The sequence below is a fragment of the Zalophus californianus genome, chromosome 4 (assembly GCF_009762305.2).
Source record: "Zalophus californianus isolate mZalCal1 chromosome 4, mZalCal1.pri.v2, whole genome shotgun sequence".
NCBI lineage: Eukaryota > Metazoa > Chordata > Mammalia > Carnivora > Otariidae > Zalophus > Zalophus californianus.
In genome coordinates this window covers 187,989,798-188,017,732 of record NC_045598.1, presented here as the reverse complement: position 1 = coordinate 188,017,732, position 27,935 = coordinate 187,989,798, and the positions used below count along the sequence as shown (strand labels likewise).

General features: G+C 48.8%; 1 protein-coding gene and 1 pseudogene across 7 annotated transcripts in view; one reads left to right on the top strand and one right to left on the bottom strand.

Moving 5' to 3' along the window:
• Window positions 1-27,935, top strand: part of TRAPPC9 (trafficking protein particle complex 9) — a 538,722-nt gene that overhangs the window by 70,399 nt on the left and 440,388 nt on the right. The window lies entirely within an intron of this gene.
• LOC113931013 lies at window positions 18,461-22,544 on the bottom strand (annotated as a pseudogene).

The window sequence follows — 27,935 nt, the reverse complement described above, 5'->3', positions numbered from 1 at the left end:
CCGAGAGAGGAATCACGGGTCCCAGCCTTGAGGGAAGGGCTTCCTAGCCTTCTTGTTGTGTGTCAGCCTGTCTGGGGGTTTGCAGGTGGAGACGCCGTGATCTGGGTGCTTCTTGCCCTGCCCTCCCCCACGTGTACCCGCTCGTGTGCAGATAGACGTGAACTCATAAGTTATGAGGACAGTTGTTACCACAAAAGGCATCAGTTCCCCGGGACTCTTGTCATTTTTTTCAAGATGGAAGTTCTAACTTGAGAATTTGTGGACGTGGGAAGTGTGACTGTGTTACTGTTTATAATTATCGATACGGGGTCCCTTCCTGTATCCTGAATCCCCCCATCGATACGGGGTCCCTGGGTGTGCAGGTGCAGCTTCCATGGCAGCATGGCCGTGGACCAGTGGGCTCCGGGGTCGTGGCTGCAAACCTGTGACCTCGTCCTGTGTGCTGCACATGATTCCCTTGAAAAGGAACGGGACCCCCGACTCTGTGAAGGCTCAGGGTGTTGCACGTCCACACTGTCCAGCCCGTCTCTTCCTGCTTCTGACTCATGGTGCCCTGGCTGTGCCGTTCAACAGACGCTGCAGCATTTCTGCTCCGCCACCTTTGCACGTGCTGCCCTGCCTGCCCTCGGGCTGCGCCTGTTTCTGTCACCTTGTCCAGGAATTTGTCCCTCACTGTGATACCCGCTTCGTGGAGCCTACTGTGTGGGTCCCCACTACGGCCCTGGCTCCCAGCACTGCTGGCCTGTCCCCCCCCCAGGCCCCCCAAGCACAGGAAGTGTCCCCTAAATCTAGACCAGCACCTGGCACCTGCTAGGCCCCGAAATGCTGCTGAGTGAGTGGGGGCTTCTGTCTCTTAAGTCTGCCCTCTGCTGTGCCGCCCAACTGATGTTTCTTCTAGTTGGTTGCTTTAAAAACCCCTCTGGGGCGCTTGGGGAGCTCGTTCGTTCAGCGTCTGCCTTCAGCTCAGGTCCCAGGGTCCTGGGATCAAGTCCAACATCGGGCTCCCTGCTCAGTGGGAAGCCTGCTTCTCCCTCTCCCCCTGCTTGTGTGTGCTCTCTCTCTGTGTCAAATAAATAAAATCTTAAAAAAAAAATAAAACAAAAACCCCTCTGGCTCTTGATCTCCTGCAACAGGGTGTGGGAAACTACAGCCCGAGGCCAGGGCCAGTTTAGCACCGGATCTGACCCTTGGCTGTTCTAGCCTGTGTGTGTAGTTTGCGTGTGTAGTTGCTGACACCCACGCCTGTGGAAGGAAAGGGCTTGCTGCTTTCACTTCAGATTACTTAAAGAGGGGCAAGGGGAAAATTAGCCCGAGATGGAATCTTACGGCTCCAAGTGGAGGATTCCAGACGAGAGGACTAAGATTAGCCATAGAGTAGGTGTGCTACCAGGAGTGAGGTGCAGAAGAATGACCTGCTTTAAATCACTCCTGTTGGTGCCACAGTGAACACACCGGGGGTGAGGACAGGGGTGCCGCTGAGACTGTGGGACAACCAGTGAAGGAACTTGCGTTAGGAGCTTCCTCCCTCAGACTTGTTTTACCGTGTTATGGTAGCAGGGGTGCCGTGTTCTTGCTCTAGGGCCAGATGCTTTCTTAGGGAAATTTAAACTTCACATAGTTGCTTGGGCTTGTCCTGGCCGGGGTCTAAAGGATTTTTGTGTTTTACCATGTTCAGCATTTTGCTGGAGGACTCTGGGTAGAAGACCTGTCAAAGCTCCAGTGTCAGGACTCCATAGAGTAGAGATAAGTGCATAACAGTGTGTCAGATGCAAAGAGGTGCTTAATAAATGTCCTGAGACATTTATATTATTTCCCTCCCAGGGGGCCCGGACTCCAGCTCCTCGGTCAGAGGTTGCTGGTTCTTTTGCCCGAGGTACCTTAGGAGGACCCAGGAGAAATGGAATCTCTTGTCGGGAAAACAGCAGAGTGAGCCCAGAGGGCTAGCAAATGTGCAGGTCTCCTGATTCGTGTCCTATTTGATAATTAACAGTAGTACTGCTCCTCTTGTCTGACGGGGGTGTGGAGGGCTGTGGGTGGCAGGTGGGAAAGAGGGACGAGGGCGAGGGGAGGAACGGGCAGTGCTGCCAGGCACCGTCTCCTGGGCAAGCACTGGCGGTCAGCATGGCTGGCATGCGAGTATGCGCCCTCTCCGTGCTGCCTGACGTCCTGCAGCCGGCACGCTTAAGTGGTTGGGAACGGGACCCTTGCCGCCTTGCCCCTGAAGGTGTGGGTTTCGATCAGCCCCTCAGGTCGTGGTCCAGCTGGAGGAGCACAGAATCCCAGGCCTTGTCATCTGCAACATGCACTGGATGTGCGGTTAGAACCCGCGGTCAGACCACACTGCACGCCGCTGGTCTCTACCCCTGCAGCGGCGTGTGGAAGTGTTAGAAAGTGTGGAGACATGCACCTTGGGGTCCAAGCTCACAGCTAGCCTCAGTGTCTCCATCCCAGAAGGGGATTCCAAGGCGCATCGTCTTGCGAGGGGGGTGTGAGAATAAATGAAATAGTGACTTACCTGAAGTGTGTAGCCCTGTTTTCCCGGCTTCGTCTCTGAGCCCCAGACCTAGGTCTCCGGCAGCCCTTGGATGTTTGAGCATCGCAGAGCTCAGAGCAGCCGTGGTGCGGCCCGTCCCCCCCACAGCGGGTGTCATGCCTTTGCCTCCGGGAAACTGGGTATTTTATTAGACTGTATTTTTTTTTTTAAAGAAAATATATTGAGAAAGAACTCCCATACCGTATAGTTCACCTGCTGCAGGTACCCTGGGGAATTCGTGGGGTCACGCAGCCGTCTGCACACCGTGATACATCCTGCAGGGGCCTCGGACCTGTCAGACTCTGTTCCCCGCCCCAGCCCTCGGCAAGCGTGATCTGCTTTCTGTCTTTCTAAATCTGCTTGTCCTATAGGTGTCTCAGGTGAACGGAACTCTACGACGTGTGGGCCCTCGTGTCACCTTCTTTAATGTGCCATGATGTGTCCATGCCCCGCCTCGGAGCACTGTTCCCGTGCCACTGGCCCTCAAATCCACGTGTGCAGCCTGCTCTCCCCCAGACCTCACACTCAGTAGGAGTGAAGTCGCCTTTTCCCTGGAGCTGTTTCTCGCCTTTCCCCACCTGCCTGTTCAGGCACGCCTCCCAGGAGGTCTGTGACCCTGCCCCCCTCCACCCTCCCTGCAGCTGGCAGCTGGAAGGCCATGGCCATGGTGCTTACTGCCCCGTGATCTTCCTGCCTTGGCTCTTCTCTCCCTCTTCAGTTCGCTCCTTACTGAGCCGCCTGCGCGAGCTCTCAGAGGCTGTGTCAGACCACACACCCTCCCGGCTTCCAGCCTCCGTGGCCTCATTTTGCCTTGAATAAAACCTCGATTCCTCCTTGTGGTTTACCACCCGGGTTAGCGGGTTAGCTCGCTGCAGCTTGCCACCTTTTTTGCTGTGTGTGGTCTCCAGCTAAGCATGGCTTTTATAGGTGAACATTTGCAATCAATTCGATGATAAGGATTTGAACTTTGAACCCCAATTAAGTGAAATATCATCACCCTCCAAAAAAACTTTTCTTCTCATTTTTAAATCTGTTATAAAAATTGTACTCAATTATATATTTTTGAATTTCACCAATAAGTGTGTTTTCGCACTTGCTATATATAAGTACCTACATAATATCCTTGATTTGCCCCTTGGTTCACAAAGCCTAAAATATTTCCCCGCTAGTCCTTTATGGAGGGGTTTGCCTTTGCTCACCCATGGTTTTCAGCGTCCCAGGTGCCCTGATCCCCGCCTGCCCCATCCTCTCTTGTTCACTGTGTCCCGTACGCTGCCCTGCTTACAGGTTCCTCTTTCCTTCGAGCCCGTTTGCTTTCTCAGGCCTTTTCCCTCTGCTCTGCGTGGGCGCCTCCCTGTGCCACTCTAGTCTGACCTCAAGCGGTGAGTGGCCTTCCTGACCTTTTAGTGCTAGGTACCCCCAGCCCTGCAGCCCTGTTTCCCACCACCCCCGGCCCCTGGGAGTCTTCGTGGGAGGTGTAGCTGAGGGGCTGGGGCTCAGGCCTCCAAGCACATCCTCCTTCATGAGCACACGAGCGGGCTGTTTTCGAAGCAGATTGCCAAAGGCTGGTTTCCTTGTCTGTTTTATGTGATGGGAAAGAAAATACATTTCCTACTGTAAGAGTCATTGTGAAGAACAGGGGAGATGAGAGATGGGGGGGGGGCCTGGAAATGCTGAGAGCTAAGTGCCCATTCTGTTCAGTGCTGTGTAGTTGCTCCTTCCTTGTCTCTCCCTCTTTCTGCCCTGTTCCTTTCTAGTCCCTTGTGCCATTTGTCGGCCTTGCATATCAGATTCTGAGCTGCCAGAGACCTGGATTTGGATACCATTGTCTTTACAACTTTTGGGACCCTGGACAAATAATTTAACTTCCATCAGTCCTAGTTTTCTTACGTGTACCCTGAGGACAAGAGCATCTCCTGGGGCTGTTAGCCTTCAGCTCAATGTTCAGTAAAGAGCCTCTCATGGTGCCTGGCCTCATAGCAGGCATTCAGTGTTGAGAACATCTTAGGTGATTATCTCTAGAGAACAGGCATGAGGAAGAGCCTGGGTTAGGGGGAGAGAGAAGTCGGTATAAACAAATGGCTGCGGGAGCATCATGGGGCAGTTGGCAATTCTTTTCAGAGGTGGAAGAATGTTTGGGGTGATGTTCCATGAAGAAGGTGATCTTGACCTTGAAGAACAAATCGGTTTTGCCAGACTATGCTGAGCAGGAGAAATTGTTTCACTTAGCAGTTCTTTCTCCAGTGCTGGTGGAATTAAGAGTGTTTGCTGTGGGAATTCTGGGTACGGTAGTTGGGTGTGATTGTGTTGTGTGGGCTTTGGGGAAGTAAAGTGGGTGAACAGGAGTGTACAATATGACCCAGCAGTTCCACTCCTAGGTGTATACTCAAGAGATTTGAAAACATGTCACACAAAAACTGGCCTGTGAGTGTTCATAGCAGCATTGTGCATGATGGCCAAGAAGAGGGAACAAACGTATCTGCGGGAGGATGGACCGAGGGGTGGTGGGTATAGCTGTGGTGCGCCCTTCCCGGGGTGACTCTCTTCCCTGTCCCTTCTCCCTTTCCTTTTTCCCGCCTTCCTTCCTTGGCTAACATTTGTTCACCCTTCACATCTCCGTGTAGCGTTTTTAGTCCTCCAAGGCCAGCTTGCGTTCCTTTGCAGTGTTCCTACTGGTGCATGGAACTTGCCTATGGGAGCCCTCCTGGCCCACCATATGCCCATCGCTTATTTCACCAACAGACTCCCCAGCAGGACTGCAAGCACGCTGAGGGCAGGGTCTCTAACTGGCTGTTTCTCACCCCTGGCACCTTGTGGTACGGATTGGTGTCCACGTGTTGTTGAATGTATGAATAATGCACGTTTTCTTCTTTTTTAAAGATTTACTTTATTTTATTTTTTTAAAAGATTTTATTTATTTATTTGACAGAGAGAGACACAGTGAGAGAGGGAACATAAGCAGGGGGAGAGGCAGAGAGAGAAGCACGCTTCCCCCTGAGCAGGGAGCCTGACATGGGGCTCGATCCCAGGACCCTGGGATCATGACCTGAGCCAAAGGCAGACGCTTAACGACTGAGCCACCCAGGTGCCCCTAAAGATTTATTTTATTTTATTTTATTTTATTTTTATTTTTTAAAGATTTTATTTATTTATTTGAGAGAGAATGAGAGATAGAGAGCACGAGAGGGAAGAGGTTCAGAGGGAGAAGCAGACTCCCCGATCAGCAGGGAGCCCGATGTAGGACTTGATCCCGGGACTCCAGGATCATGACCTGAGCCGAAGGCAGTCGCCCAACCAACTGAGCCACCCAGGTGCCCTAAAGATTTATTTTAGAGAGAGAGCGCTTGCATGCATGTGTGTGTGCAAGTCGGGGGGAGGAGCAGAGGGAGAGAAAGAATCCTCAATCCGAGTCCCCGCTGAGTGCAGAGCCTGACGTGGGGCTCGATCCCCGGACCCTGGGATCATGACCTGAGCCAAGACCAAGAGACAGCTGCCCAACCAACTGAGCCACTCAGGTGCCTCTGTTTTCCTCTTTTTAAAAACAACTTTATTGAAGCTTAATTCATGGAGCGCATGATTCACCCACTCAGAGTGTACACTTCAAGTTTTAGTATGTTCCCAGATATGGGCACCTGTCCTCACCATCTCTTTGAAGCGTGGTGAGCACCTCCAAGAGAACGTTGTGCCCCATAGCTAGTGGCACGTGTTGGCGCTCACATCTTTTGGAATGCATTAATAGTAAATACTTTTCTTCTGTTTGCTTGCTTTCTTGATCTGGTCTGTTTTTGCTGCTATAGGCAATGCTATGGTGAACATCTTTAGATCTTTGGCTTTTTTAGCAGGAGGGAGATTTTATCCTGAGAGGGCTTATTGGATCAGTCATTTTGAGCATTTTTATTGCTGCTGAAGCATATTGCCAGATTGCCTCCGAAAGCATTGTTCTGATTATCCTGATGGCAGCCGGGCCATTGATTCAATATGTACAGAAGGCTACCTTCTTGTTTTGATTTGTGTTTTCTTGGTAGCTCTCAGGGTTGACTTTTTCCCTGCATGTTTGTGTACTAACTGCCTGCCTCTCACACGAACTTCTACAGTCTTCTGGGTGCTTTCCTGTCTCCTGGCTCGTTTGGCTCTCATTTGTTGGGTTTGGGAGGCAGGTTGGGTCCCGGCCACGAGGCCGACGAGATCCCCGCTGATTTGTGATGCTCAGTAGTTTGCCCTGAGACGCCCAGTTATTCAGGGAAAGCCAGGTCTGGAGCCCAGCTTTAGCCTTGTCAGAGGATGTATGCACAGCTAACTCTAAAGTCTGTCCAGTGCCCTCATAGACCCGGCTGGTGTCTGGCAGGCTTAAAGGGGTCAGGACGCCTCCCACAAGTGCTTCCCTGGACTGAAGAAGAAGGTAGCAGGAGAATGTTCTAAACATTTGGTGTGATCTCCTCAGGGGACCTTGATGTTGGAAACAGAGATACACTCTTTGTCCCGGAGCAGGCCCCAGCCTCTGCCGTCTTGCTCTCGTGGCCCTTCCACCGTGGCTGCAGGAACTTAGGGTCTGCTATCGCAAACTCCCTGTTTCACCTCAGCCTCGTTTTTCCCGAGTGGCCCCTTAGCCTTCTCGCACCAAGCTAGTGGCTCTTGAGCGTGGGAGTTTGGAAGTGTGGGCAGTGCCTCCGGTCTGCCTGTGCCCTGCGGGTCATTCGCGTGTAGTCCGAGGGAACGAGAGCCGAATGCCAGGGTGAGCCAGCCCCGCGCAACAGAGCACGTCCCACTCGGGAGCCCCTGAGGGCACTGCCTCCGTGCCGTCCCTCAAGTGCCTCCTGCCTCTGCTCCGACACCCCAAGTGCCTCGGGCCCAGAGACGGGGTGCCGGCCTTTCCTATTGCTGCTTCTGGCATCCTCCTTCAGAGGCCCCTCTCCTCGTCTGGGCGTGTCATCAGGACTCCCTGCCGCTGCTTTTCCTGTCGTTGGCTCTCCTCCTCACTCTCTCATGGTCTCACCTCCTAAATAGATCCCAGAGTTGGCCACTTGTCACCACTCGCGTGTCCTCACGGGCACAGTGGAAACCACTGGGAGGCCTCGGCTGCCCCGGCCGGCCGTCAGGGTCTCCTTGGCCTCTAGTCCTCCCCCTAGGGTCCTGCCTCAGGCCGTCCGTGGGCTCCCATCATTTTCCCCTCCTTAGTTCCCCGGAACAGTCACCCTCCGTGCTCCATTCATTGACTTAGCTTCAGCCGTAGTTGCTCCTCCTTGTGTCTCTCCAGGGAAGCTCGTTTCCACCCTGTCTCCAGGACCATGCGTTGGGTCTTTCTGCTTTAATCGTCTCCCCAAGATATTTGTGTGACTGCTTTTTCAGTACCCCTCAGGCCTGAGTTCAGACATCCCGTCTCAGTCGGCCTTATGGCCCCCTGTATCTCTTTGCCTTTTTACGGCTAGCCTTCCTCCTTGCTAGAACACGAGCTCCTTGGGGGAAGGATCTGTCTGTCCTGGGTGGACATCTCCCTACACCTAGGACTGTGTATGGCAGGTGCCCACTCAGTGTTTGTTCACTCACTGTCCAACAAGGAAAGTCATCCAACTTCCCTCCACTTCCTCTTTCCTGTTTGTGAAAGGGGCACATGAGCCCGCTGTGAGAATTAAAGACTGTTAGTGCAGATCATCCCTCTCTTTGTCGTACAGCTGGAAACTCATGAGTCCCTCCTGTCTTGTGCAGTACTCAGCTGCTTGTGGATTTGGATATTTGGTTCAAATAACACTTAGCCCTCAGGGGAAATACTCACACGTTGAAAGAAAATCTCACTGAGCCAGCAGCTAGCCCAGAAAGTACCGGGCCAGTTCCAGGGTCCTGCCTGGACCTAAGCCCCGGGAGTGTGCATTTCACCAGGACCTCTGGGAGGCCGGCACAGCAGGTGGGCTGAGAAAAGGCCTCTGATAAGTAGAAATTATTAGTAGGGTATTTTTAACTTCTGTGTTTTCACTCATTTCTGAAAACCAGCATCTTCCTTTTCCCTCTGTAGTCATTATGTTTGCTTAGGAAGTGAATGCAGAGAACCACTGCTCTCGGCGGGGGGAGGGGCAGGGGCCTTTAGTGCCCCTGTGCTGTGGGAGCAGTATTTCCCAAATCAAAATTGTTGCCTGACACTCAATGAGATTTCTTGTGGTTTGTACAAGTATATGTATGAAAAGTCATGCAAAACTACGTAAGGGGTGTCACAGTTACAGATTTGGTGAAATGCTTTCATTGAAAAGAGAGAGCCTGGGGCTGACATGAAATTGGCGGTGGTTGAGGCTGGTGTGTCAGCAGAACAGTCCTCTGTGAGGGAGTCAGGGCGGCAGGCATGTGCAGTGTTGGGGGCAGGATGAGACATGTGTGGCCATGCCCACCTCCGTGTCCCCCCACCCCCACATGCTCTTGCTTACCGCAATCCTAGACTTCTTGTGAATTATATTTTCCTCGTCATCTTTCATACTCGTGGGTATGTTATTATGTCTTCTTTACATGTTTTGAATCTAAGTAAATTGTAAAATGGTATGGAAAATAAGAATACATTTGGAATTGGAGATTGTGGGTAAAATATGACCCGAACAGTCAAGAGTCTCCTAGAATATGGACTAACAGATGAAAACACAGGGTTTGGGCTCTAAGTTCTACATGTTGTATCTTATTCCCATTAAGAAGCACATACAGTCTTCAGATTTGAGTTTTTACCCTTTAGTTTTGCATATAGCAAGGCGCAAAGAACTATAACATGAACGCTGGCCAAAAATGAAGGCCATAATTTTTTTTCTTTAAATTTTTTATTGTTATGTTAATCACCATACATTACATCATTAGCTTTTGATGTAGTGTTCCATGATTCATTGTTTGTGCATAACACCCGGTGCTCCACGCAGAACGTGCCCTCTTTAATACCCATCACCAGGCTAACCCATCCCCCCACCTCCCTCCCCTCTAGAACCCTCAGTTTGTTTCTCAGAGTCCATCGTCTCTCATGGTTCGTCTCCCCCTCCGACTTACTCCCCTTCATTCTTCCCCTCCTGCTATCTTCTTCTTTTTTTTTTTTCTTAACCTATATTGCATTATTTGTTTCAGAGGTACAGATCTGTGATTCAACAGTCCTGCACAATTCACAGTGCTCACCATAGCACATACCCTCCCCAATGTCTATCACCCAGCCACCCCATCCCTCCCACCCCCCACCACTCAGCAACACTCAGTTTGTTTCCTGAGATTAAGAATTCCTCATATCAGTGAGGTCATATGATACGTGTCTTTCTCTGATTGACTTATTTCACTCAGCATAACACTCTCCAGTTCCATCCACGTCGTTGCAAATGGCAAGATCTCATTCCTTTTGATGGCTGCATAATATTCCATTGTGTGTATATACCACCTCTTCTTTATCCATTCATCTATCGATGGACATCTTGGCTCTTTCCACAGTTTGGCTATTGTGGACATTGCTGCTATAAACATCGGGGTGCACGTACCCCTTCGGATCCCTACATTTGTATCTTTGTGGTAAATACCCAGTAGTGCAATTGCTGGATCGTATGGTAGCTCTGTTTTCAACTGTTGGAGGAACCTCCATACTGTTTTCCAGAGTGGTTGCACCAGCTTGCATTCCCACCAACAGTGTAGGAGGGTTCCCCTTTCTCTGCATCCCCGCCAACATCTGTCGTTTCCTGACTTGTTAATTGTAGCCATTCTGACTGGTGTGAGGCGGTATCTCATTGAGGTTTTGATTTGGATTTCCCTGATGCCGAGCGATGTTGAGCACTTTTTCATGTGTCTGCTGGCCATTTGGATGTCTTCTTTGGAAAAATGTCTCTTCATGTTTTCTGCCCATTTCTTGATTGGATTATTTGTTCTTTGGGTGTTGAGTTTGATAAGTTCTTTATAGATTTTGGATATACTAGCCCTTTATCTGATATGTCATTTGCAAATATTTTCTCCCATTCTGTCGGTTGTCTTTTGGTTTTGTGGACTGTTTCTTTTCCTGTGCAAAAGCTTTTTATCTTGATGAAATCCAAATAGTTCATTTTTGCCCTTGCTTCCCTTGCCTTTGGCGATGTTTCTAGGAAGAAGTTGCTGCAGCTGAGGTCGGTAGAGGTTGCTACCTGTGTTCTCCTTTAGGATTTTGATGGACTCCTGTCTCACGTTTAGGTCTTTCAACCATATGGAGTCTCTTTTTGTGTGTGGTGTAAGGAAATGGTCCAGTTTCATTCTTCTGCATGTGGCTGTCCAATTTTCCCAACACCATTTGTTGAAGAGACTGTCTTTTTTCCACTGGACATTCTTTCTGGCTTTGTCAAAGACTAGTTGACCATAGAGTTGAGGGTCCATTTCTGGGCTCTCTATTCTGTTCCAGTGATCTATGTGTCTGTTTTTGTGCCAGTACCATACTGTCTTGATGATGACAGCTTTGTAATAGAGCTGGAAGTCTGGAATTGTGATGCCCCCAGCTTTGTTTTTCTTTTTCAACATTCCTCTGGCTATTCGGGGTCTCTTCTGGTTCTATAACAAATTTTAGGATTATTTGTTCCATTCTTTGAAAAAAGTGGATGGTATTTTGATGGGGATTGCATTGAATGTGTAGATTGCTCTAGGTAGCATTGACATCTTCACAATATTTGTTCTTCCAATCCATGAGCATGGAACGTTTTTCCATTTCTTTGTGTCTTCCTCAGTTTCTTTCATGAGTATTTTGTAGTTTTCTGAGTACAGATTCTTTGCCTCTTTGGTTAGATTTATTCCTAGGTATCTTATGGTTTTGGGTGCAATAGTAAATGGGATCGACTCGTTAATTTGTCTCTCTTCTGTCTTGTTGTTGGTGTATAGGAATGCCACTGATTTCTGTGCATTGATTTTCTATCCTGCCACTTGACTGAATTCCTGTATGAGTTCTAGCAGTTTTGGGGTGGAGTCTTTTGGGTTTTCCACATAAAGTATCATATCATCTGCAAAGAGTGAGAGTTTGACTTCCTCTTTGCTGATTTGGTTGCCTTTGATTTCTTTTTGTTGTCTGATTGCTGTGGCTAGGACTTCTAATACTATGTTGAATAGCAGTGGTGAGAGTGGACATCCCTGCCACGTTCCTGACCTTAGGGGGAAAGCTCTCAGCTTTTCCCCATTGTGAATGATATTCACTGTAGGTTTTTCATAGATGGCTTTTATGATATTGAGGTATGTACCCTCTATCCCTATACTCTTCAGAGTTTTGATCAAGGAAGGATGCTGTACTTTGTCAAATGCTTTTTCTGCATCTGTTGAGAGGATCATAGGATTCTTGTTCTTTCTTTTGTTAATATATTGTATCACGTTGATTGATTTGCGGATGTTGAACCAACCTTGCAGCCCAGGGATAAATCCCACTTGGTCATGGTGAATAATCCTTTTAATGTATTGGATCCTGTTGGCTAGTATTTTGGTGAGAATTTTTGCATCCATGTTCATCAAGGATATTGGTCTGTAATTCTCCTTTTTGATGGGGTCTTTGTCTGGTTTTGGGATCAAGGTAATGGTGAAGCCCATAATTTTTAAATTGTCAAGGTAATGTGTATTATTTTGCTTCATGGTTTCCATTCCTGACATGCTTTTTACCCCTTGTATTTTTTTTCCAGATGGCACATGTGGTTTCTTGGAGAGTTTTGATTGAATGGATTTCATTTTTCGTCTGGGTGGGGAGAAGGGAAGATAAGCTTGTGAGCTCTTTTGTGGGAGCTCCTCAACAAAGCAGTATAATTTGTTTCCACTGTAGTTTATACAATCCCTTTTGTTTGTTCAGAAATAGACAGAAGGGGTTGAACCAAAACCCGGTAGAAATGAAGGGAAGCTTTTGACTTCCTTTTAGTTCTGTTTGAAGAGATAAGTACTGTGTAGTACAACATAATAAGTACCTGCTAATAGAGTGCATTCTTGGTGTGGAAACCACACATGTAAAATAATGAGGTGAAGAAAAACTATCAGTGTGTCAAAATCCCAAATATATTAGTGGATTTAGTAGTTATGGGAAAATACTAATTTGCCAAGTTTTAGATAAACCAAAATAGAACATCCTGGGGTGGTATCAGAAAGGGCCCTTTGCATGTAGCCTCTGTAGGACGCCGTGGGCCAGATGGTCTGAGCTGTTGGCCCTGGAATGGTGTCTTGCTGTCCTGTTTGCTTGCCCACCGTCGGCTGCACCAAGCACTGGCATACCATTGCCCAGGCCAGACATGGCCATTTCTGGTCTAGAATATGGCAGCATCCCAAGGAATGTTCTTGTCTTCCAAGACCCATTTCTTGCCAGTTGGCCACCTGGAGTATCAAGGGATATTCCCACAGCAGGTATTTGTCCCTAGCAACCTTCCGCTCAGAGAGCATGCAAGGCTTCCCATAGTACAGAACTAGGGTTCAAGTCCCTAGCATGGTTTGCAGTGTGCTTTTCAGTCTGGCCCAGCGCATCTCTTTTGTGGAGACGCTGGGCTTAGCTGCTGTTCCCAGAACAGAGCGTCTGTGTTCACATCTGTGCTTCTTCTTCAGGGTTTGAGCACTAACCTCCCCCACCTCTGATAGCTTTCCTTGACACCTTCTGGGAGCAGAAAAGGCCTTTCTTCTCAGTTTTCCCCCACACTTACATAACAGTGCTCTACATGTTGCATGTTAGTCGCAAGTGTTCATGTCTGAGGACTGCATGTGTGAGGCTGGACAGCTGGGATCGGGGCTTCTTTTCCCCGAAGCCCCAGCCTAGCACAAAGTCAGACTCAGGGGCTCACTCAGTGCTCACTAAATCGAATTGCCTTGTTTTTCTTGGCCTTGTTTCCTCCTGGGTAGGTAAAGTGAGGATTATGCTTCCCTTGCTGTGCTGGTGTAAGGATTGGAGACAGTGTCTCTGAGGAGTCTGAAACAAAGTACGGGCTCAGAAAACCGTCTTGTCACTGTTGGTTTACTTCTGACTTGCAGAAGTGTTTCAACACATGCACCTCCTAGACCAGAGAATCAAGGCAAAGACTTGTCTCCAGTACCTTCACAGGCTCACCTGTAATCATTGCAACAGTCACCTTCAAACTGTATTGACCACGATGAGCCAGATTAGACATACACTGTCTGCGTAAACCCAAATGTTTCATGAAGTGATACCTGTTCTTCCTGTGTGTGTGCTGCCCTAACAGAGTATCACAGTGGGTGGTTTAAACAGCAGAAACTTCTTTTCTCACAGTTTGGAGGCTGGGAGTCCAAGATGGAGGTGCTGGCAGGGTCGGTTTCATTGGAAGCTTTTCTCCTTGGCTTGCAGACACGCCCTCCCCCTTGTCCTCATGCAGTCACCCTCTGTGAGTCTGTGTTCTAATCTCCTCTTCCCGTGAGGACACTAGTCAGATTGGATTAGGGCCCCTGTGTGACCTCACTTTATCATAATTACCTCTTTAAAGGCCTTGTCTCCAAATTCAGTCATATTCCCAGGGCCCTACCAGGCGCAAGGACTTCAACATACGAACTTGCAGGGGACATAATTCAGCCCAGAACATGAACTATGATCCAGTCTATCCCATCCCATGACATGCTAGTCACTACCCATTAACTTGATCTTTATGACCCACGAAGAGGTCAAAGTGGCTTGCAGTAAGTTACAACATTTGCCTTTTAGAATTGGCAGTGGAATTGAAATGGAGCTGACTCGTTTGAAATGAGTCAGCTGCGTGCTTTCCAGGGTCTCTTATGACCAGCGGTCCGTATTTGTTAGCTTCTTTTCTGTGTGTCGCATGTGAACAGAATAAAGTTAATTGGCCCACGGCACCATCACATCTCCCTGGTGTCCCTGCTTCATTGATTTAGGGGAGAAGAAGGAGGCATTGGCGTAGGCTTTTCTGTATATCTTTTTTTTTTTTTTAAGTGAGTTGAATATAAATTCAAACTCATATTGACTAAGCAACTTCTCAGTGGTAGGGATCTATTTGGGGGAAAGAAATGGCATATCCCTCAGTAAGATAAAATGCAGAGACCTTCTTTAGACTGTTCTCTGGGTGAGTATCTGTACAGACGACCCCCTTTGCAGGGGAGGAGACCCTGTGTGCCGTTCATAGGACACCGGAACCAGAGTGCAGGGCGACAACGCTGAGCGTCTGTGTTACATGGCCGGAGGCAGGGGGTTTGGATTGTGCCCGCTCTCAGGATGGTTTAAGAAACTGGGACATGGCTGGTGACCGAGCCTGGTTGACCACAGTGAGTCTTTGTCGTTCTCCATCGTCGTGAAGATGAACGTTCTCACTGGGTGTCCGTGGGCTCTTCTGACATTCCAGTCATGTTTTATGCACTTCTGGGGATAATTTTAGTGGAACAAGGAAGATGCAAAAGTCCAGGGACTTACTTCTCCTGAACCTCTGGGCGCTACCATTTGTGTGGCTACGCCCACAGTGGGACGAGAGAGTGTTCCGAGTCGGGAGAAGGGCCGTGTCTGTGTGGCTGTTGATGGGTTTAGAGGATAAAACAATGGCCTAAGAAGTTGCAGGCGCTGGGGGATGTGACAGGAGGGGGCACTTGCTTCTGGCCTGGGCTTTCAAGCTCCCAGAGGCCACGATGTCACAGGGACCCCAAAGGGGCAGCGGGGACCTGTGGTGGGGCCTCGCGTGACGCGGCCGGGGGAGCAGCATGAGAGGAACGCTCTGCCGGCCTCTCAGAGGTGTTCAGTCACCTCTGCGGTGGGGTGACGGCCCCCCCACGCCCCGTGCCCAGCACGGCCCCGGGCACACCGCAGGCCTGCAGCAAGCGTGCCTTTTCCGGTCTCACCTCTGGCTCCCTTTGTTCTGACATGTGGCTTCAGTGAGACAAGTTAATGGCGTCACCAGCAGCACCCCGAGTGTGGCACGCTGACCGTGTGCTCGGCGCTCCCAGCCCCTCGCAGCACCGCAGGCAGCCCACCTGCCAGTGGGGAGGCAAGCCCTGGCGGGATGCCCACACAGCCGCCCCTGCACAGCGTGTGGCGGTGGGCCCTGCACCTGGGTTTGTCCCTGCCCTCCTGGTGGCCCCCTTCTCCGGGTGAGTGCTCAGTCCTCGCTTTCCGGATCACCTGTGCCCAGTGTCCTGGTGCTGCCACCTGAAGCCTAACTCATTCCTCACTCACCCAGCTGGAATTTATCTTCTCAGAGCGCCCTTCCATATCTTTTCTCAAGGGTGCAGGGAGACAGGGACCAGGTGTTGCCCGCACTGGGGTTTCTGGGTCCCAAGAAGGTCCTGACCGCAGTCCGTGTGCACCTTCTCTGTGCTGGGCCCCGGATGTGTTCCTGCATGTGCCCCCACGCGTGGGAACCACCTGAACCCTCACAATGTCCCCACGAGGGCAGCGGCCATTAGGCGTATCTCACGGTGAGGAAATGAGGTGTGAAAGATTGGCGCTAACATCCGTGAGGCCTCCTGTGTAGTATGGGGAGGCAGCGGGGTCTGGACCCTGGCCATCTGGCTCCGGGGCTGGTGCTCCTATCCACTGGCCTCGAGGATCCCTCTCGTCAACGTGTCTTCATCGAATGCTAGATCTCCTTGCCCTGCTCTGACGAGGCACTGGGCCCCCGCGCCGTGTCGCCAGTGGCAGATGCCACAGCTTAGTGTGTCCCTGTACCCGGGTTATCTGTCAGCTGGGAGACAGCTGTCATTTGTTTGAAAGACAAGGATTGGATGAGATGGAAGGTGTCAGATTGAATTTATTCGGCTTCTTCATTTGATGGCCAGCTCATTGCTTTGCTACTCAGCCCAGAGAAAATGCGTTAAGGTTTGCCGCTTGTCAGCGTCAGAGTAGGTCGGAACTTGGCCTGGGGCAGGTGCTCTCCTTGGCCTCCCTCTTGGGGAGACGGACTCTCGGTCTCCCATTTGACCGTGCCATGGGGCTGAGGGAGGGCAGGAAGGGAGAGAAGTTGTACATTTTCCAGATGCTTCCGTGGTCCTCACTTCGATGTTGCCTCTGTGTCTCCCAGTTCGATGTCGACAGAGCGGATAGCTGGGTACCCAGAGAGCGGGCAGACTCCTCCTCCATCTGGGAGCTAGAAATCTCTGTAGAACAAAATCTTTTGTTACATTCTAACTTGTGATCACATGTCATAAAACCAAAGTTTTTTTTTTTTTTAAGATTTTATTTATTTATTTGAGAGAGAGAGAGAGAGAGAGAGAGAGAGAGCATGAGAGGGGGGAGGGTCAGAGGGAGAAGCAGACTCCCCGCTGAGCAGGGAGCCCGACGTGGGACTCGATCCCGGGACTCCAGGATCATGACCTGAGCCGAAGGCAGTCGCTTAATCAACTGAGCCACCCAGGTGTCCCAGAAAGGTTTTTTTTTTTTTTTTTTTTTTTTTTTTTTTCCACCTCAAGGATGTGACACAGAAGTGTGTTTACTTCACTTACTTCTTGGGGAAGAAACATGAGCATCTGGAAAGATATTTTTGGTTTACAAAAATTATGAAATTAGTATTACATAAAAGTAATGATTTGAGTTTTGAAAAGTAAGGTTATTAAAAAAAACAAATTACAAAGTGGGTCAATGAGTTTGTAAATTTAAAATGTTCTGTGAAGATTTGTGGTGGGGATTTAAGAGTTAAGCTCTTGCTATATTTAAAATATACTTTTAAAAATAAAAATCCGCTCGGGCGCCTGGGTGGCTCAGTTGGTTAAGCGACTGCCTTCGGCTCAGGTCATGATCCTGGAGTCCCTGGATCGAGTCCCGCATCGGGCTCCCCGCTCAGCAGGGAGTCTGCTTCTCCCTCTGACCCTCTTCCTTCTCGTGCTTTCTATCTCTCATTCTCTCTCTCAAATAAATAAATAAAATCTTTTAAAAAAAAAAAAATAAAAAAAATAAAAATAAAAATCCGCTCATGATTTTATAGTTATACTTCTTTTTTTTGGAGGGGCTGGTTCTTTATTTTAAAAAGATGCTTGTCAATTTTCAGTATCAAAACAGTTGCACTATTGGTTTCTTTCTCCCAGTCGGCCCCCAAAGAGAGCCCACCAAAGGAGGGTGCATTTTAAGCCAATGAGCTTCAGGGTGCACATCTAACAGACCTCACAGAAACCTCACCAAAAAGGGGAATTGGGGAGGAAAAGAAACTTTAAAATATCAGCAGACTGTCACCCCACAGACTGTAAAGAGTTCTCAGCCAGACGGGGTGGCCAACGTGTCCCAAACCTAGAGAAACAAAGTCGCAAAATAATAAAAAATGTAAAAGCAGTTTTGTACATAAGCTATTCGAGATTTCTCTAGAGCTAACTGATACAAAGCACAGCAAGATGGCACTTTTAGGGACAGCAGCTTCGTACCCAGCAAAGGGGGAGGAGAGGAGTTTGTTTCGTGTGGCTCTATCTGAGGCAAACACATCATTTCTTTTTTCTTTGAAGGAGGCGAGAGAGCAAGTAAGTGGTCACCTCAACATAAGGGGAACATGATGCGTTCTGTGGGTGGTTGGGGTAAGGATAGGACAAGGAGTTGGTCTCAGAGACAGGTCTCACCCTCTTAATTTGTTGGGTTAAAGTTAAAAGTTGATGAAAAAAGTTAAAAATAAAGTTGCTCAAAGATACCTTAAAGCTGAAACCCCAAGTCACGATTTTGGCCACTTCTCCTGGAATCCTTCCGGGCTCTCAGTAGTGCAGGTGCGTTCCGCTTTCCCTCCTCTTGCCGAGAGTGGTAGGCTGACAAGTCACTTTCCACATATGAGGCAGGGGTTAGCCTGCCGCTTCACGACTGTGGGGTTATTTGGAATGTTTTACAAATGGTTGCTACATCAGCAACAACCAAATGTGGACATCACAGCATGCTTTTAAAGACACTTTGCATTGTGCTCACATTCCCTTAAATGTTCCCAAAGGTGCTCAGGCTCAAGCCCAACTGGAATCTGGGGAGAGGCAGAGTCCGTTTGGTGACGAAGACACAGGGGTTGGGCTGGGAGAGGTGGCAGGAGAAGAAAGCAGCCTTCCAGGTAGAGATCAGCCCCCAGTTTGAAGGCCACCTTGGGGCAGGCTGGCCTCAGGTGGAGCTGGGGTCAGAGGGAGGAGCAGCGGCAGGTTGGGTGGGACTGGGGTGCTCCACATCTTGCTCAGGTCAGGCGGAGGCTGGCCCAGCACCTCTGGTGCACAGAGGGGCGCCTCCTTGGTGCATTTCAGCTCCTCTTCCAAATCGTCCCTGGTCTGCTCCAGCTCGGCTACCCATCTCTAGGCAAACTCAGCGCGGGTCTCTGCCTCCTGGAGTTGATCCATAAGAATTTTTGTCTCTTCCTTGTATTTGTGTCCCTTTTGAGAGTGCTTTCTGCCAGCAGCGCTGAGACACTGCCGGGTCTGGTCTGCTCATCCGTCTCCTGGCAACGGGACTCTGCCAGCCCAGCCCGCTCCTCCGTGTGCTCCCGGGCCCCCTCAGTCATCACCAGCTTCCCCGCCACCCCTTCCTGCCTCCCATCTGCCTCTTCTGCAGTGTGCTCGGCTTCTCGGAGTTGGATTTTCTGGAGTTCCAGCTTTTCTTCATCTTTGAGGCTCGGTTCTCAGTGACCTCCATCCCTCTCTCGCTCTCATCGGCAGCTTTCTCGGCTTCCTGGAGCTTCAGCAGGGCCGTGGCCAGGCGCTCCTGGGCGCGCTCCAGCTCCTCTTCTCCCGGCTGGATTCTACAGTTAGAATGGTGGGGTCTCAGCCTCAGCCTGCTCCCGGGCCCACCTTGCCCCTCCACTTCCCACTGCTGCTGCCCGGCCCCCTCCTCTGCATGTTCGGCTTGCTGCGGCAGACCCTGGACCTTGCGCTGCACCGCCTCGATGGTGGTGACCCCGCCACGGCCCCCCTGCCCCGGCCCCTGCTCGCACAGGCACTGCTCCTACAGTCACATTTGCAGTCCTGACCTCTGAGCTGTAATTTCTGCATGAAAGCTGGCCTGTCCCCTGAATGTCATGGGGTCCTAAATCCACTCTATCCCCAGTTGAATTAATTATCTTTTCCTTAAGGGTGTCACCATTTTCTTTTTGGAAGCCTAAAACTTTTGGAGTCGGGCCCAAGTTGTCCTGCCCATCCTACATCCCTTCAACTGCTTGGATACGTTCTGTATCCATTCTAACGCTTGAGTTTTTTTCAGGTGGGATTCCTCTTCTCTTTCAACACCTATTTCTTGGACTTTTCACATCATGTCCTACTTCCTGGCGTTGCTCCTCCCGATCCATTCTTCACACCGAAGCCAGAAATATCTCCTTGAAATGCACGCAGAGTCACACCCTTCTGTCCTTGTGAAGCTGCAGTGACTGGCCCTTCCTGTCTTAATAAAGTCTCAGCTCCATCTCAGGGGCATTCACAATCTGATCCAAGCCATCTTTTTAGCCTAATTTCATTTCACTTCCATCTACGTAATCTGTATTTCCTATATATTGGACTTCTTTGCTGTTCTTTAAGCGTGCCCTGTGGTTTTCCATGCTGTTCCTATTATAGCGTGCCCTGGCCTGCCTGCCCCGTTTCCCATGCTGTGCCTCTCCACCTTCTCCTTACCTCACTTAGCTCTGAATTCGGCATGATTTCATTATGTCCTGAGAGTAATTTTGCTCTGGTTCCCTCACCAGATCACGAACTCCTCGGGGACGGGGCCATGCCTTATTCACCTTTGATCTTTCATCATTCTGGACGGCGCTTTTACCTAGAAAGTAGTCAATACATGCGGGACTGAATTAGTTTATGTTGCCTTTTACTACTAACAAATAACATACTAGCAGGGAACAAATCATTTGTTCGTATATATTAATGGAGATCCCGCCAGGCATAGAAGAAGACTGAGGACTTAGGGGATCATGTTGTCCTTGAAGAGGTGGCATTCGGGTTGAATGTCTAAGGTAGGGATCTTCCTTACACCAACAATATTTGTTGGTTAAAGGGATGTTGAGTGAAATATGAAACAGTTTTAGAAGAAAGGGAGATGGCGGAGCATAGCCTGTTGTTATGAGTGAGAGCCTGGTGGAGAAGTGAAAGGCACCCTGAACTAGGAGGAAATCTTTCCAAGCTTCAGTTTGCTCATCTGTAAAATTGGGACAACAGTGTCATCGCTCACATGAGCTTTTGGGGGACAGTTTAATGAGATAACATATGTAAGGTGTTTGGCACAATGCCGGGCATGTAGTAGGTCCTCATTAAATGTCAGTTGCTGCCGTGGCTCTTATTTCTGAGCACTGCCGAGAGAACAGCGTGTCGGGCTGGGAAGGGCGGCACGCGTCCGTATGGGGAACTCCCGCCTCCGTCAGAACGCGGGCCTCAGCAGCTGCTCGCTCCACGGATATTTCAGGGTGCTGCCTTCTTCTTTTTAAGATTTTCCTTATTTATTGATGATTTTAGAGAGAGAGGGTGAGAGCAGGGGGTGGGGAGGGGCAGAGGGAGAGGGGGAGAATTTCAAGCAGACTCCCCTCTGAGCGTGGAGCCCGACATGGGACTCGATCCCACCATCCTGAGATCAGGGCCTGAGCCAAAACCAAGAGTCGGGTAGATGTTCAACCGACTGCGCCACCCGGGTGGCCCAGGATCCTGTCTTCTTTATGCGTGAGGAGCAGTTACAAACAAACCCCGACTTTTCTTTATAAAACTGCTTTGAAAATTCATGTCTAAGTATTTTTGAAATAATTTTTTTTGTACAAATAATGTCTTTTAGAAATCTTGGAAAACATAAACAGAAAAAGAAAAAATGATGTATAATCCTGCATGGGCAAACACTTAACATTTCAGTGTAGTTTTTTGGTATTGTTTTCTATTCCTTTTAAATTGGACTTATCTTTAAATTGAATTTATTTTATAAATATAGTTTTTCATCCTGATTTTCCGTGTAGCAGAAATTTTCCATATTATTGCAGAATCTTTGTAAATGTTGTTTTTAATGATTATGTAAGTTTGCCCTGTTACTGTACTATAGCTTATCTGTTACTTCATAATTGGATATGCAGATATGATATGATTCTTTCTAATTATTTATGAAGTCTTTATTAAGATAATTTTCCCTTCTGTGTGTTTTATTAAGATCTCTAGAGATACTTAAATATTTTGTAGGTGTAGTGCTTTAAATAGATGATGATATAATGAGCTGGCGGCTTAACGTATTTGCCTTTCATTCTGGTAGAACATGTTTACATACTTGGAAAGAACAAGGGAAAATATTTAATCTCCTGGTGTACTTGAATGATTGCTTATCAGAGACTCTGACCTGCCACTACGTAAATTAAGTGAGAAACAAGAACAGAGTTATACGGGTAGGAGACAGCTGAAGTGGCTCACGGGTTTATCGAAGTCCATCTGCAGTCTGTTGAGGAAGGGCTTGTTTTCTTGGTATGTGACAGGGCTTATTCAGTATCTGCTGTTTTGGCAGATCATTAATCTTTATAGTGGTGACACATGAGACCGTTTTGACCTTTGTAATTGGACCATTATTCTGTATGGATGTATATGCAGAATGAAGAAAAGCTGAGTTGGTTTTTTTTTTGCTAAGGAAGATGCTTACCTTGCTGGACATGTTGGATTGGCTGTTTTAAGATATTTGTGTTTTCCTGTATATTTTCATATGTTGGGGCAGTTCGGGTGGGCAGTGTGACAAAATGGAAAAAAAACAGAGTTTGAACTTGTAGTTCTGAGTTTGAATGTAATTTAGCCACTTAGTGTCTGAACGACCCCAGGAAAGTCACGTGACCTTCTGAATGAAGCCTCAGATTCCCTCTTTGTGAAATGGGCACAGTAATGCCCAAAGAAGTCGCTCCGTGTGGTGGAAAGAGCACTGGATTTGAGAAGCCTGGACTTAAAATCCCGGTCTTGCTTGTGAGCAGTGTATCCCATCTTGGATCCTGCGGTTCATCATGGGGTGCGTGTTAATATCTAGCGGTGTGACGGTGCTGGCAACAGCCCCCGACGGAGGGCCAGGCTCTTCTGCTGACCGCCTGGACGTGCTTTGCACACACAGTTCCTGCCACTTTGGAAGTGGTTGCTATTGGGTTCCTGTGCCCACCAGAGTCTCCTTCGACAGGGACACGTGCCACTGAACCCCCAGGAGTTCTCGGTCCTCATCAGCCTCTGTCATGTTCACCCCCCATTTCTCTTCTTGAACAAACACTCATCTTTTGGCTTCTTGAGTTTTAGCCCCAATGTCTGGCATTATTTCTTTTCAAACTCAATTTTCTACTTCTTCCTTTTCTTCCTGCCCTTGACCTCAGTGTTTCCCAGAATGTTGTCCTCGGGCCCTCCAGTATTCTGTTGTCACCTGTACGCTCTACTCTCGGGTGATTTTCAGGGCACCCAGGACCCTCCCTTCTTCCAGTGCTCTTGCCTTGTCACCCTCCAGCCGTCTTGGGTCTCTTCGTCCTTCTGGGCGGCTCCTCCGCACTGTAGACTCGGCGTGTGTGAAGCACTCTGTTGGGGTGCTGTGGTTGCTGGCCTCTGAGCTCCGGCATCTCCGTTCCACTTGGCGTCCCTGTGGTGCACCTGGCCCGGACGCTGCCCACCCTGCCAGCGCCCGCATCCGCTCGCTCAGCCGAGTCTCTTCGCTCCTAAATAGCGAGGAGACTTGTTGGACTGTGGCGCCCTTGCTCACGCCCATAGGACTGTGTGTCCCAGGGCCCACGCCACACCTGGCACGCACTATTATCATCGTTATGGTTTTCATTGATTTGTTTTGATCATGGTAAGGTACACATGACATAAAATTTATCATTTTCACTATTTTAAATGTATAATGCAGTGACATTGAGTACATGACACTGTTGTGCGGTCACCACCACCGTCCGTTCCTAGGACTCTGTCTTCTCAAACAGCAGCTCTGTCCCCGTTAAACACTAACTCCCAAACTGCACCCCCGAGCCCCTGGTAGCCTCTGCCCTGCTGTGTCTGTGTGAATGGGACAGCTCCCGGGCCCTCCTAGGAGTGGGCTCATGCAGTCGTTGGCCCTCTGTGACGGGCCCTCACCGAGCACACGCCCTAAGGCTCATCCGTGCTGTAGCAGGGTCAGGATGGCCTTCCTTTTTTAAGGCTGAATGCTGTTCCCTTTTATGTACAGACCACATTTTCTTTATCCATTCGTGGATGGACACATGGCTTGCATCCACCTTTTGGCCACTCTGATTCATGTTGGCGCGCACACGGCATGCGAGTGTCTGTTTGAGCCCCTGTTCTCACTTCTTTTGGGTGTCCGCCCAGAAGGGGGGATTGGTGGCTCACGTGTAACTCCAAGGAACTGCCCTACTGCGATCCTCAGGGGCTGTCCCGTTTTACCCACTCCCACGGTCACGTGGTTGCCTTTTGCATCAGTCTGTCACATTGCCTTGTATGACAAAAAGAGAAAATAAGTAATGCACATTTCAGAGTTGTTGTTTATGATGTGTATGGCCGCAGAGCAATGGCATGCTCCTCCACAGCTCCGAGCTGGAAGCTGGGCTGGGGCCTCCGCTAGGTGGGCGGTGGGGGCCTGCGCGGTTCAGCACAGCCCGCGGGTGGGGGTGAGGTGGGGGTGGTGGGAAGGTCCAGCTGCCCGGTTCCCGGTGTCCCTGAGGACTTGCATGTCACGTCTTTCAGCATGGGCTGTATCGCTGATAAAGACGACCTGTCATCTCTATCTTCAGTTTATTTAGAAACGAGGTGGGCGAAAGGGGGGCCTGTTGATTGGGAACCCACAAGAGATCTCTCAGCATCATAATGTTGAAAGATCAATATTATTCTTAGGAAGGCAAGTCCAGGGCGAAGTGTGGTTCTTAGTTCTGTAAGTGGAGGCATCAGAATCGATTCTAAAAGTAATTTCAGGGCCCCTGGGTGGCTCAGTCGTTGAGCGTCTGCCTTCGGCTCAGGTCATGATCTCAGGGTCCTGGGATCGAGCCCCGCATCGGGCTCCCTGCTCGGCGGGAAGCCTGCTTCTCCCTCTCCCACTCCCCCTGCTTGTGTTCCCTCTCTCACTGTGTCTCTATCAAAAAATAAATAAAATCTTTAAAAAAAGAGTAATTTCAGATTGTATTGGGCCACACCTGTACTTTTTTCCGCTGTATTCTTTTATTTTCTTCTTCCTTAGTTTTTTCTTTCATATTTGGAAGAACAGGTGTGCTTATTTCTCTTCTTCTTTTTTTTCTTTTGCCAGCAAAGCAAGGTTTATTGTGTGATAGTAAAGTGATGGTACAAAGCTCCCGAAGAGGGAGGGGACCCAAGAGGGTGGCCCTTTTTTTTTTTTTTTTTGCTGCTTTCTCTTCTTTCACTTTCTACCTATTTAGAATATCGTAACTTACTTAATGCAAACACGGTTGTCTCAGATTATTACTTTATAGGGAACACGAAGAGCTAAATGGTGAAATTGTGATGTGCTGGTTTTTATGCCAGTGTCAACTCTTGAAATGGCAAATGGCCTGTGGCTTTTTTTTATGGTCAAAAGTTTGGGCGATCAGATTTTCTGCTCCTATAAGAAACAATATAGTTAGGTGGCAACTTTCTTTACAAACGTTCTCTTTGCATGATTTCTTTAATTTCTGGGATGGAAAATAACTCTCAAGGGCATTAGGTGCTCTAGCTTGACTCAAATAATTGTTGGGTGTCCTGATCAAGATTGGACGAGATTTATAGTGATGTTATGGGCTGAATGTTCATGTTCCCCCTCCTAAGTCGTATGTCAAAGCCCTAACCACCCCAAGGTGATTTGGAGGTAAGGGCTTTGGGAGGTGATCAGGTGTACATTAGATCTTGAGGGGGGACCCTGAAGGTGGGATGAACGCCCTAGGGGAAGAGGAAGCGACACGAGAGCTCTTTCTGTCTACGCACACATGTGCCGAGGAAGGCCTTGTGAGGGCACCGTGGGAAGGTGCATATGCTGCAGACCAGGATGTGGGCTCGCACCAGGGGCGCCCAGCCTCCAGAACTGTGAGAAACACGTGCTTATGGTGTAAGTCAGCCCGTTTATGGCATTTTGTTATGGCAGCCAGAGCAGACTACAGCAATTGATTTTTAGTGAAATAAATGAAGAGTCATCACTTCCCTCTGACCAAATCATATGCTTATGGGAATGTTCGGATCTATCACAAGCTTCATTCCAGCTTGGCTTGTGGAACACGGGTTAGTACCACTGTGGCCTTGTGTTCTTCCGTGTTTGTTGTCCTGACGCTGGGTTTCTGTGGTCAGGCCTGATCTGTGGGGGCAGGAAGACTCGGTCAACTCGGATTGGAACTCCAACCTTGTTCTTCTCTTGAGCAAATCGTTTCACCTCCCCAAACTCATTCAGTATTTTTGCTTTGAGATGTTTTCAAACATAAAGGTACAAAGAATAATAAAATGAATTCCCATTATCAGTCACTGGAGTCAATGGTTAGCAAGATTTCTATACATTTACTTCATCTCTTGCTTTTTTTATCTGCTGAATTATTTTAAAGAAAACCCCAAGATATCATTTTATTTCATGCTTTCATTCCTTAGTATGCATTACTAAAAAAAGGACATTTTCCTATATGACCACAATGTTAATATTACACTGAAAAATTAATAAGTTATTTTGGCAGCATTTCATATCAATCCACAATCACATTTCCCAGATTGTTGTCGAGCTAGTGTTTATCACCTTCAAGAGGGGGATAATGATACTCCCCACCCCCTTTCTCGCCTCTGAGCATCTCTACTTTCCTTCCCCGGACAGGAAGCCTTCCTTGTCTGCCTGGCAAACCTGGGTCCATCCTCCGTCCCTGCAGCAAATATCAGTCTCTGAGGCGTCCTGTCTCACAGAGCGGGGGCACACGTGGGAGGCGTATGTGAAATATTTGGCAGTCGCTGCCCTGCAAAGCCAGGGTCACCCTCCCCCACTGCAGCCAGAGCCGTTTACTACTTGGCTCTTTCCCTGCAGAGCCCCTGTGCTGCCCACATCCGTCACGCCTTCTGACGTTTTCCATCTTAGTCTGTTCCCTCTCACACGTGCCTTAGGCAGCTTCTCTGCCAGGTTTTCTTCTGTACATACAGCTCATGATGATATATTAGCGTTCCTTCTATGTCCCTCTCCCCCGCCCCCTCACCGTGGGCCTCGGACATCAGATTTCTTCAGTCGCCGTATGTCCTTATTCTTGCCATTCTTTCCCCGCAACAGCAAGACCTCCAAGTACTCTCCTCATGTGTCTGCCTCCGGGGTCTGGTGGCCCTTGACAAAGACCAGTATTGCTTCTTCCTTATGAAGCCTTCTTGGCCAAATCAGGTTTCCCGCGTGCTCTTCTCCCAGACTCTGACCCTGCTTCTTTGAAGTCACTTACGAGGAATTGTAACGTTCTGTTTTGACACTGTGTTCTCTTTCCACTTGGGACGCCCGAAGCGCCGAGCCCTCGGTGCTTCTGCGTGAGGGGAGCTCAGTGCCACTGTCCTCAGGGCTCTCGCTGGCTAGTCTGCACCGTGTGGATAGAGAACATGTGTTCATTTTGTTCTTTTATTTTACTCTTTTTTGGGGGTGGGGTGGGGAGAGGAAGAGGTGGGGGAGGGGCAGAGAGAGGGGGAGAATCTCAAGCAGGCTCCATGCTCAGTGTGGAGCCCGACTCAAAGCTCGATCTCACGACCCTGAGATCATGACCTGAGCCGAAATCAAGAGTTGAACGCTCAACCAACAGAGCCACCCAGATGCCCCTCTTTTATTTTACTCTTGAACAAAGAATGATTCTGTGCTAGCTTTTTGAAGAAATAAGGTCAGCCTTATTTCAGACACAGAAATCCTTAACACCTTCTGTCTTCTGAGCACTCTTGACAAGTTAGGGAGGAAGATGACAAGACTCTCCCTTTAAGGAAATTGTAGTCCAATAAACTGTATTTTTAGCTGCTATACCTTAAACAAAATTTAAAGGAAAAAATCAGTTACTATCTCACCACTTAAAAAAATTTTGTAAGTTGACCCTTTTGTCAAGGTCTAGAGAGACAGAATCTAGTAGCAATGAGCACCCCGGCCTCCAGATTCTGATCTCTAAACACACTTTCACACTAGAAGAATCCAGGGCTGCTTGGAGTAATGGTTTGATTCTGGGTCTGGGGCTGAATATAAGCTAGAAGGAGCAAGCTGTTGATGAATAACAGGGCCTATCTAAAGGACACAGGAATCAACATGAAGGGGCTCCGACTGGACAAAGATGGGGCAGTTTGACCATCAAGAAAGAGTGTGATGGCAATCAGTTGAAATACCAAATATATAAAAATCCACCAGTTTGCAGTGATCCTAAGTCAGGTATAAGTCTCTGGTCACTGTTGGGGGTAGTTCTCTACTCCAGGAAATACATGGAAAGTCTGTTCGCTAACCCTCTTTACTCTATCATTGTGTCTCAGGGGGGCCATTTGGTTGATGAGGAAAAAAAAACCCTTATGGACAAATTCTAGGTTTTAGGTACAGAGAAATTAAAGAATTACAAAATCACCATTTTGTCATCCTTGATAAAATAATAAATCCGGGCCACAATGTATAGCAGATGCTCAAATCCATGAGGAAAAA